The sequence below is a fragment of the Mus caroli genome, unplaced genomic scaffold, assembly GCF_978045245.1.
Source record: "Mus caroli unplaced genomic scaffold, Mus_caroli_1 scaffold_5, whole genome shotgun sequence".
In the NCBI taxonomy this organism is placed as follows: Eukaryota; Metazoa; Chordata; class Mammalia; order Rodentia; family Muridae; genus Mus; species Mus caroli.
The window spans coordinates 119,401,471-119,411,661 of record NW_028227260.1 but is presented as its reverse complement, the minus strand read 5'-3'; positions in this window follow the sequence as shown (position 1 = coordinate 119,411,661).

Here is a 10,191-nt window from a genome sequence, read left to right as displayed (position 1 = left end):
AAGGACATCTGGGTTCTTTCCAGCTTCTGGCTATTATAAATAGGGCTGCTATGAACATAGTGGAGCATGTGTCCTTCTTACCGGTTGGGACATCTTCTGGATATATGCCCAGGAGAGGTATTGCTGGATCCTCCTGTAGTACTATGTCCAATTTTCTAAGGAATGGCAAGACTGATTTCCAAAGTGGTTTTACAAGCTTGCAATCCCACCAACAATGGAGTAGTGCTCCTCTTTCTCCACATCCTCTCCAGGATCTGCTGTCACCTGAATTTTTGATCTTAGCCATTCTGACTGGTGTAAGGTGGAATCTCAGGGTTGTTTTGATTTGCATTTCCCTGATGATTAAGGATGTTGAACATTTTTTCAGGTGCTTCTCTGCCATTCGGTATTCCTCAGGTGAGAATTCTTTGTTCAGTTCTGAGCCACATTTTTTAATGGGGTTATTTGATTTTCTGGCGTCCACCCTCTTGAGTTCTTTATATATATTAGATCTTAGTCCCCTATCTGATTTAGGATAGGTAAAGATCCTTTCCCAATCTGTTGGTGGTCTTTTTGTCTTATTGACGGTGTCTTTTGCCTTGCAGAAGCTTTGCAGTTTCATGAGGTCCTATTTGTCATTTCTCAATCATACAGCACAAGCCATTGCTGTTCTATACAGGAATTTTTTTCCCTGTGCCCATATTTTCAAGGCTTTTCCCCACTTTCTCCTCTATAAGTTTCAGTGTCTCTGGTTTTATGTGGAGTTCCTTGATACACTTAGATTTGACCTTAGTACAAGGAGATAGGAATGGATTAATTCGCATTCTTCTACATGATAACAACCAGTTGTGCCAGCACCATTTGTTGAAAATGCTGTCTTTCTTACACTGGATGGTTTTAGCTCCCTTGTCAAAGATCAAGTGACCATAGGTGTGTGGGTTCATCTCTGGGTCTTCAATTCTATTCGATTGGTCTACTTGTCTGTCAGTATACCAGTACCATGCAGTTTTTATCACAATTGCTCTGTAGTAAAGCTTTAGGTCCGGCATGGTGATTCCACCAGAGGTTCTTTTATCCTTCAGAAGAGTTTTTGCTATCCTAGGTTTTTTGTTATTCCAGTTGAATTTGCAGATTGCTCTTTCTAATTCGTTGAAGAATTGAGTTGGAATTTTGATGGGGATTGCATTGAATCTGTAGACTGCTTTTGGCAAGATAGCCATTTTTACAATGTTGATCCTGCCAATCCATGAGCATGGGAGATCTTTCCAATTTCTGAGATCTTCTTTAATTTCCTTCTTCAGAGAATTGAAGTTTTTATTATACAGATCTTTCATTTCCTTAGTTAGAGTCACGCCAAGATATTTTATATTATTTGTGACTATTGAGAAGGGTGTTGTTTCCCTAATTTCTTTCTCAGTCTGTTTATTCTTTGTGTAGAGAAAGGCCATTGACTTGTTTGAGTTAATTTTATATCCAGCTACTTCACTGAAGCTGTTTATCATGCTTAGGAGTTCTCTGGCAGAATTTTTAGGGTCCCTTATATACAAGATCATATCATCTGCAAAAAGTGATATTTTAACTTCATTTTTTACAATTTGTATCCCCTTGATTCCCTTTTCTTGTCTAATTGCTCTGGCTAGGACTTCAAGTACAATGTTGAATAGGTATGGGGAGAGTGGACAGCCTTGTCTAGTCCCTGATTTTAGTGGGATTGCTTCCAGCTTCTCACCATTTATTTTGATGTTGGCTACTGGTTTGCTGTATATTGCTTTTATCATGGTTAGGTATGGGCCTTGAATTCCTGATCTTTCCAAGACTTTTATCATGAATGGGTGTTGAATCTTGTCAAATGCTTTTGTCACATCTAATGAGATGATCAAGTGGTTTTTGTCTTTGAGTTTGTTTATATACTGGATTATGTTGATGAATTTCCATATATTAAACCATCCCTGCATCCCTGGAATAAAACCTACTTGGTCAGGATGGATGATTACTTTAATGTGTTCTTGGATTCGGTTAGCGAGAATTTTATTGAGTATTTTTGCATCAATATTCATGAGAGAAATTGGTCTGAAGTTCTCTATCTTTGTTGGATCTCTCTGAGGTTTAGATATCAGAGTAATTGTGGCTTCATAGAATGAGTTGGGTAGGGTTCCTTCTACTTCTATTTTGTGGAATACTTTGTGCAGAACTGGAATTAGATCTTATTTGAAGGTCTGGTAGAACTCTGCACTAAACCCATCTGGTCCTAGGCTTTTTTTGGCTGGGAGACTATTAATGACTGCTTCTATTTCTTTAGGGGATATGGGAGTGTTTAGATCATTAACTTGATCCTGATTTAATTTTGGTACCTGGTATATGTCTAGAAATTTGTCCATTTCGTTCAGGTTTTCCAGTTTTGTTGAGGATAGCCTTTTTTAGAAGGATCTGATGGTGTTTTGGATTTCTTCAGGATCTGTTGTTATGTCTCCCTTTTCATTTCTGATTTTGTTAATTAGGATGTTGTCCCTGTGCCCTCTACTGAGTCTAGCTAAGGGTTTATCTACCCTGTTGATTTTCTCAAAGAACCAACTCCTCATTTGGTTAATTCTTTGAAGAGTTCTTCTTGTTTCCACTTTGTTGATTTCACCCCTGAGTTTGATTATTTCCTGCTGTCTACTCCTCTTAGGTGAATTTTCTTCCTTTTTTTCTAGAGCTTTTAGATGTGTTGTCAAGCTGCTAGTGTGTGCTCTCTCCAGTTTCCTTTTGGAAGCACTCAGAGCTATGAGTTTCCCTCTTAGAAATGCTTTCATTGTGTCCAATAGGTTTGGGTATGTTGTGGCTTCATTTTCATTAAACTCTAAAAAGTCTTTAATTTCTTTCTTTATTCCATCCTTGACCAAGGTATCATTGAGAAGAAAGTTATTCAGTTTCCAAATGAATGTTGCCTTTCCATTATTTATGTTGTTATTGAAGATCAGCCTTAGTTCATGGTGGTCTGATTGGATGCATGGGACAATTTCAATATTTTTGTATCTGTTGAGGCTTGTTTTGTGACCAATTATATGGTCAGTTTTGGAGAAGGTCCTGTGAGGTGCTGAGAAGAAGGTATATCCTTTTGTTTTAGGATAAAATGTTCTGTAGATATCTGTTAAGTCCATTTGTTTCACAACTTCTTAGTTTCACTGTTTCCCTGTTTAGTTTCTGTTTCCATGATCTGTCCATTGATGAAATTGGTGTGTTGAAGTCTCCCACTATTATTGTGTGAGGTGTAATGTGTGCTTTGAGCTTTACTAAAGTGTCTTTAATGAATGTGGCTGCCCTTGCATTTGTGGCATAGATATTCAGAATTAAGAGTTCCTCTTGGAGGATTTTACCTTTGATGAGTATCAAGTGTCCCTCTTTGTCTTTTTTGATAACTTTGGGTTGGAAGTCGATTTTATTCGGTATCAGAATGGCTACTCCAGCTTGCTTCTTCAGACCATTTGCTTGGAAAATTGTTTTCCTACTTTCACTCTGAGGTAGTGTCTGTCTTTTTCCCTGAGATGGGTTTCCTGTAAGCAGCAGAATGTTGGGTCCTGTTTGTGTAGCCAGTCTGTTAGTCTATGTTTTTTTATTGGGGAATTTAGTCCATTGATATTAAGAGATATTAAGGGAAAGTAATTGTTGCTTCCTTTTATTTTTGTTGTTAGAGTTGGCATTCTGTTCTTGTGGCAGTCTTCTTTTTGGGTTGTTGTGGGATTATTTTCTTGCTTTTTCTAGGGCGTGATTTCCGTCCCTGTATTTTTTTTTCTGTTATTATACTTTGAAGGGCTGGATTCGTGGAAAGATAATGTGTGAATTTTGTTTTGTCATGGAAACCTTTGGTTTCTCCATCTATGGTAATTGAGAGTTTGGCCGGGTATAGTAGCCTGGGCTGGCATTTGTGTTCGCTTAGTGTCTGTATAACATCTGTCCAGGCTCTTCTGGCTTTCATAGTCTCTGGTGAAAAGTCTGGTGTAATTCTGATAGGCCTGCCTATATATGTTACTTGACCTTTCTCCCTTACTGCTTTTAATATTCTATCTTTATTTAGTGCATTTGTTGTTCTGATTATTATGTGTCGGGAGGAATATCTTTTCTGGTCCAGTCTATTTGGTGTTCTGTAGGCTTCTTGTATGATCATGGGCATCTCTTTCTTTAGGTTTGGGAAGTGTTCTTCTATTATTTTGTTGAAGATATTTGCTGGTCCTTTAAGTTGAAAATCTTCATTCTCAATAACTCCTATTATCCGTTGGTTTGGTCTTCTTATTGTGCCCTGTATTTCCTGGATGTTCTGAGTTAGGATCCTTTTGCATTTTTTATTTTCTTTGATTGTTTTGCTGATGTTCTCTACGGAATCTTCTGCACCTGAGATTCTCTCTTCCATCTCTTTTATTCTGCTGTTGATGCTCACATCTTTGTTTCCAGATTTCTTTCCTAGGGTTACTATCTCCAGTGTTGCCTCACTTTGGGTTTTCTTTATTGTGTCTACTTCCCTTTTTAGGTCTAGTATGGTTTTGTTCATTTCCATCATCTGTTTGGATGTGTTTTCCTGTTTTTCTTTAAGGACTTCAACCTGTTTGGTTGTGTTTTCCTGTTTTACTTTAAGGACTTGTAACTCTTTAGCAGTGTTCTCCTGTATTTTTTTAAGTGAGTTATTAAAGTCCTTCTTGATGTCCTCTACCATCATCATGAGATATGCTTTTAAATCTGGGTCTAAATGGTGCTGGCACAACTGGTTGTTAACATGTAGAAGAATGCGAATCGATCCATTCCTATCTCCTTGTACTAAGGTCAAGTCTAAGTGGATCAAGGAACTTCACATAAAACCAGAGACACTGAAACTTATAGAGGAGAAAGTGGGGAAAAGCCTTGAAGATATGGGCACAGGGGAAAAATTCTTGAATAGAACAGCAATGGCTTGTGCTGTAAGATCGAGAATTGACAAGTGGGATCTCATGAAACTGCAAAGCTTTCTGCAAGGCAAAAGACACCATCAATAAGACAAAAAAACCACCAACAGATTGGGAAAGGATCTTCACCTATCCAAATCAGATAAGGGACTAATATCCAATATATATAAAGAACTCAAGAAGGTGGACTCCAGAAAGTCAAATAACCCCATTAAAAAATGGGGCTCAGAACTGAACAAAGAATTCTCACCTGAGGAATACCGAATGGCAGAGAAGCACCTGAAAAAATGTTCAACATCCTTAATCATCAGGGAAATGCAAATCAAAACAACCCTGAGATTCCACCTCACACCAGTCAGAATGGCTAAGATCAAAAATTCAGGTGACAGCAGATGCTGGCGAGGATGTGGAGAAAGAGGAACACTCCTCCATTGTTGGTGGGATTGCAAGCTTGTACAACCACTCTGGAAATCAGTCTGGCGGTTCCTCAGAAAATTGGACATAGTACTTCCGGAGGATCCAGCCTTACCTCTCCTGGGTATATATCCAGAAGATGTCCCAACCGGTAAAAAGGACACATGCTCCACTATGTTCATAGCAGCCCTATTTATAATAGCCAGAAGCTGGAAAGAACCCAGATGTCCCTCAACAGAGGAATGGATAAAGAAATTATGGTACATTGACACAATGAGTACTACTCAGCTATTAAAAAGAATGAATTTACGAAATTCCTAACCAAATGGATGGACCTGGAGGGCATCATCTTGAGTGAAGTAACACAATCACAAAAGAACTCACACAATATGTATTCACTGATAAGTGGATATTAGCCCAAAACTTAGGATACCCAAGATATAAGATACAATTTGCTAAACGCATGAAACTCAGGAAGAATGAAGACCAAAGTGTGGACACTGTGCACCTTCTTAGAATTGGGAACAAAACACCCAGGGAAGGAGTTACAGAGACACAGTTCGTAGCTGTGAAGAAAGGATGGACCATTTAGAGACTGCCGTATCCAGGGATCCATCCCATAATCAGCTTCTAAACGCTGACACCATTGCATACACTAGCAAGATTTTGCTGAAAGGACCCAGATATAGCTGTCTCTTGTGAGACTATGCCGGGGCCTAGCAAACACAGGAGTGGATGTTCACAGTCAGCTATTGGATGTATCACAGGGCTCCCAATGGAGAAGCTAGAGAAAGTACCCAAGGAGCTAAAGGGATCTGCAACCCTGTTGTTGGAACAACATGACGTACTAACCAGAACCCTGGAGCTCTTGTCTCTAGCTGCATATGTGTCGAAAGATTGCCTAGTCGGCCATCACTGGAAAGAGAGGCCCATTGGACTTGCAAACTTTATATGCCCCAATATAGGGGAATGCCAGGGCCAAAAGAATGGGAATGGGTGGGTAGGGAAGTGGGGGGCGCTATGGGGGACTTTTGGGATAGCATTGGAAATGTAATTGAGGAAAATATGTAATAAAAATATTAAAAATTAAAAAATAAATAAATAAATAAATCTGGGTCTAGATTTTCGGTTGTGTTGGGGTGCCCAGGACTAGGTGGGGTGGGAGTGCTGTGTTCTGATGATGGTGAGTGTTCTTGATTTCTGTTAGTAGGATTCTTAAGTTTGCCTTTCGCCATCTGGTAATCTCTGAAGCTAGCTGTTATAGTTGTCTCTGGTTAGAGCTTTTTCCTCAGGTGACTCTGTTAGCCTCTATCAGCAGACCTCAGAGGCTAGCTCTCTCCTTAGTTTCAGTGGTCAGAGTATTCTCTGCAGGCAAGCTCTCTTCTTGCAGGGAAGATGCCCAGATATCTGCTGTTCGAACCTGCCTCCTGGCAGAAGTTGTGTTCCACTCACCAGAAGTCTTAGGATCCCGTGGGGAATCCTGTGTGGGTCCTTGCGTGTTTCCGGAGACTCTGCCTGGCAAGGCACCCAGTGCTTGAGTGGACCGGAAGGGACTTGTGCCCCAGCTCAGGCTCAGGTTATCTGCTTCCCTAGTTTATGCAGTCTCAGGTTCCGTGTGATTGGATTAGAGCAGATGCTGTGTACCACTCACCAGAGGTCTTGTGATCCCGTCGGGAATCCTGTGTGGGTCCTTGCGAGTGTCCAGATACTACGATGGCAAGGCACCCTGGCGCTCAAGTGGACTGGAAGGAACTTGTCCTGAGATATCTTCTAAATGATTAATGGCTGAGTAAGTTAAATAGTGTGGATAAGCTAGAAAAATTGATAATTCTTGCATTAGAAATGATAGAATACTGTGACATGAGACATAACTAAACTACTTAATAGGCTGTATGGTTATCTATCAAATGTATAAATTATTTATGGACATTTCATTTAATATTTTTGTAAAAGAGTGGCACATGAGTACTATAGCTCCAGAAAGCTGTGCTAGGGATGAAGAGGGTAGTTCTTTTAGTTTTCCCCTCTACCTCAATTTAATTGCAGTAAATATGATTAACGCTGTATTGCAATGCAATTACTTATACTCCTCATTTATCATATACTTAGAAATTGAAAAAGCAAATAAAGGGGCAAACAGAACCTGCAAGCAAAATGTTTATTAATAAAAATGGTATTTGTTTTCCCAATGTTATTGCTGCCAAACCAGCTAAGTTTATAATCACAGTCCTGGGATAATATTGACATTTTTTTTTCAGTATGTCCACTATAACTTATAAGCTTCAAGAATCCTTCAGAGCACTAGGAATCTCCATAAAGAAAAGGCCTATAGTTATAAAATCCTAGCAATAGCCCATTATAAGAAGAGAGTAACAAGTTTTTCATTAACTAAAATCAATAGTATACACCACAGCAATTTGCTATCGTTGCAAATGCATATTGCACTCCAATCATATAGTATTAAAGGCTGTAAGTTCTGCAAACTCACAAAGGTAACCAAAAATAGAGCCATAAACCAGTCAGTGGTGTGAAATCAATAGAATCATCAGGCTCAAAATTTTATGTTGAGGTCTTTATAGAAAATTATATGGTCTATAAGGGGAATATGCAGCACAAATCAATAATGACGACTCTTAACCTGACAGTATAAGTTATGAAACACATTCTCTTTGCAATTTGATACCAATCAAAATTACTGAATCATGTTTATTACAAAGGAAACTATCATAAGCACTTGTGCTACCTTAACATAGTCTATAATAGAATATTGTGAAGAAACCTCAGTGATCTCTTCACCCTCTGTTGACACATCATTCTTTTTCCATAGGAACTTCTCTTATAATTAAAAGGTAAGGGGAGAAAGTCACCCTGAAAAATCAGTTTGCAAAAGAACTTTTTTTATTGGATATTTTCTTCATTTACATTTCAAATGTTATCCCCATTCCAGGTCTCCCCCTCGGAAACCCCCTATTACATCCCCCTTGCCCTGCCTCAATAAGGGTGCCCCCCACCCACCAACCTACTCCCTTCTTTCCTCCCTGGCATTTCCCTACACTGGGGCTTCAAACACACTCAGGCCCAAGGACTTCTCCTCCCACTGATGTCCAACAAGGCCATCCTCTGCCACATATGCAGACAGAGCCATGGGTCCTGCCATGTGTATTCTTTGGTTGGTGGTCCAGTCCCTGGGAACTCTGGAGTATCTGGCCTGTTGACACTGTTACTCCCTCCATATGGCTGAAAACCCCCTCAGCATCTTCAGTCTCTTCTCCATCTCTTTCATCGGGGAATCTTCTCTCAGTAGCTGCAGGCATCTGCCTCTGTATTGGTCAGGCTCTGGCAAAGCCTATTAGGACACAGCATATCAGGTTCTTGTCAGCAAGCATTTCTTGATGTCCAGAATAATATCCAAGTTTGTTGACTGTATATGGGATGGATCCCTAGGTATGGCAGTCTCTGAATGGCCTTTCCTTCACTCTCTGCTCCACACTTTGTCTCCATATTACCTCCAGTGAGAATTTTGTTCCCCCTTCTTAGAAGGACTGAAGCTGGGTGATGCCACACACCTTTAATCCCAGCACTCAGGAGGCAGAGGCAGGCAGATTTCTGAGTTCGAGGCCAGCCTGGTCTACAAAGTGAGTTCCAGAACAACCAGGGCTACACAGAGAAACCCTGTCTCAAAAAAAAAAAAAAAAAAAAAAAAAACAAACAAACAAACAAAAAAAAACAGAAGTACTGAAGCATCCACATTTTGGTATTCCTTCTTCTTAGGCTTCATATGGTCTGTGAATTGAATCTTCTGAACGTTTGGGCTAATATCCACTTATCAGTGAGCACATACCATGTGTAAAAATATCATCCTGAGTGAGTTAACTCAATCACAAAAGAGCACAAGAACTTTAAAAAATGACAAAACAATAAACTTAAGATATATATTAGGCTTCAGAGTTGTTTTACATGTCTTCTCAGTTCACTAGTCAACTTATGGTATTGATATTAGTCATTTTTCAAAGGAGGAATTTGAGACTAAAGAAGGCCAAATTAATTTTCTACTAGTTACAGTAGATGGATGCTCTCTTACTTCCCCCTCCTGTTCCCACCCCTCACTCTTGCTCTCTCTGTTGTCCCCTTTCAACACTAAAGCTGTTTTCAGAGATGAATCCCATATACTGGAGCACAGAATGGTTTCTTGTTTTGTTTTGTTTTTGTCTGTCTCCAAAGTACTGGAATTCAAGCTGCCACTATGCCTAGATTATCATATTCATTGTCTTAGCCATCATTGTTGTCATTGTTGTTGTTGTCATCATCGTCCTCCTCCTCTGCCCCCTTCTCCTCCTCCTCCTCTTCCTCCTCAACATCATCATAGTTTTGGGGTTTTATTGTTGTTGTTTGTTTTGTTTTTGAGACAGGTTTTTTTTCTGTGTATCCCTGGCTGTACTGGAACTCACTTTGTAGAACATGTTCTATCTTCCTTCCTTCCTTCCTTCCTTCCTTCCTTCCTTCCTTCCTTCCTTCCTTCCTTCCTTCCCCCCACCTCTCTCTCTTCTCCTGCATCATCATCATCATCATCATCATCATCATGTTGGTTTTTATTTTTGAGACAGAGGCTTGTCTGTATCTCTAGCTATAATGGAACTCGCTTTGTGGGCCAGATTGGCTTCAAATTCAGATATACACCTGCCTCTGCTCACCAAGTGATGGGATTAAATGCCAGCACCACAATCATCTGGCCAGAATGAGTTTTGTTTACTGATTCTAAGCAAAACTATCCACTTTGGTGCAAGAGAATTGGTACAGCAAAACTGTATTATACAATTTCTTAGTTTTAGAAAATATGTATATCTTATCCAATTTTCATTTCAATTTATTACTTTGATTTTCAATG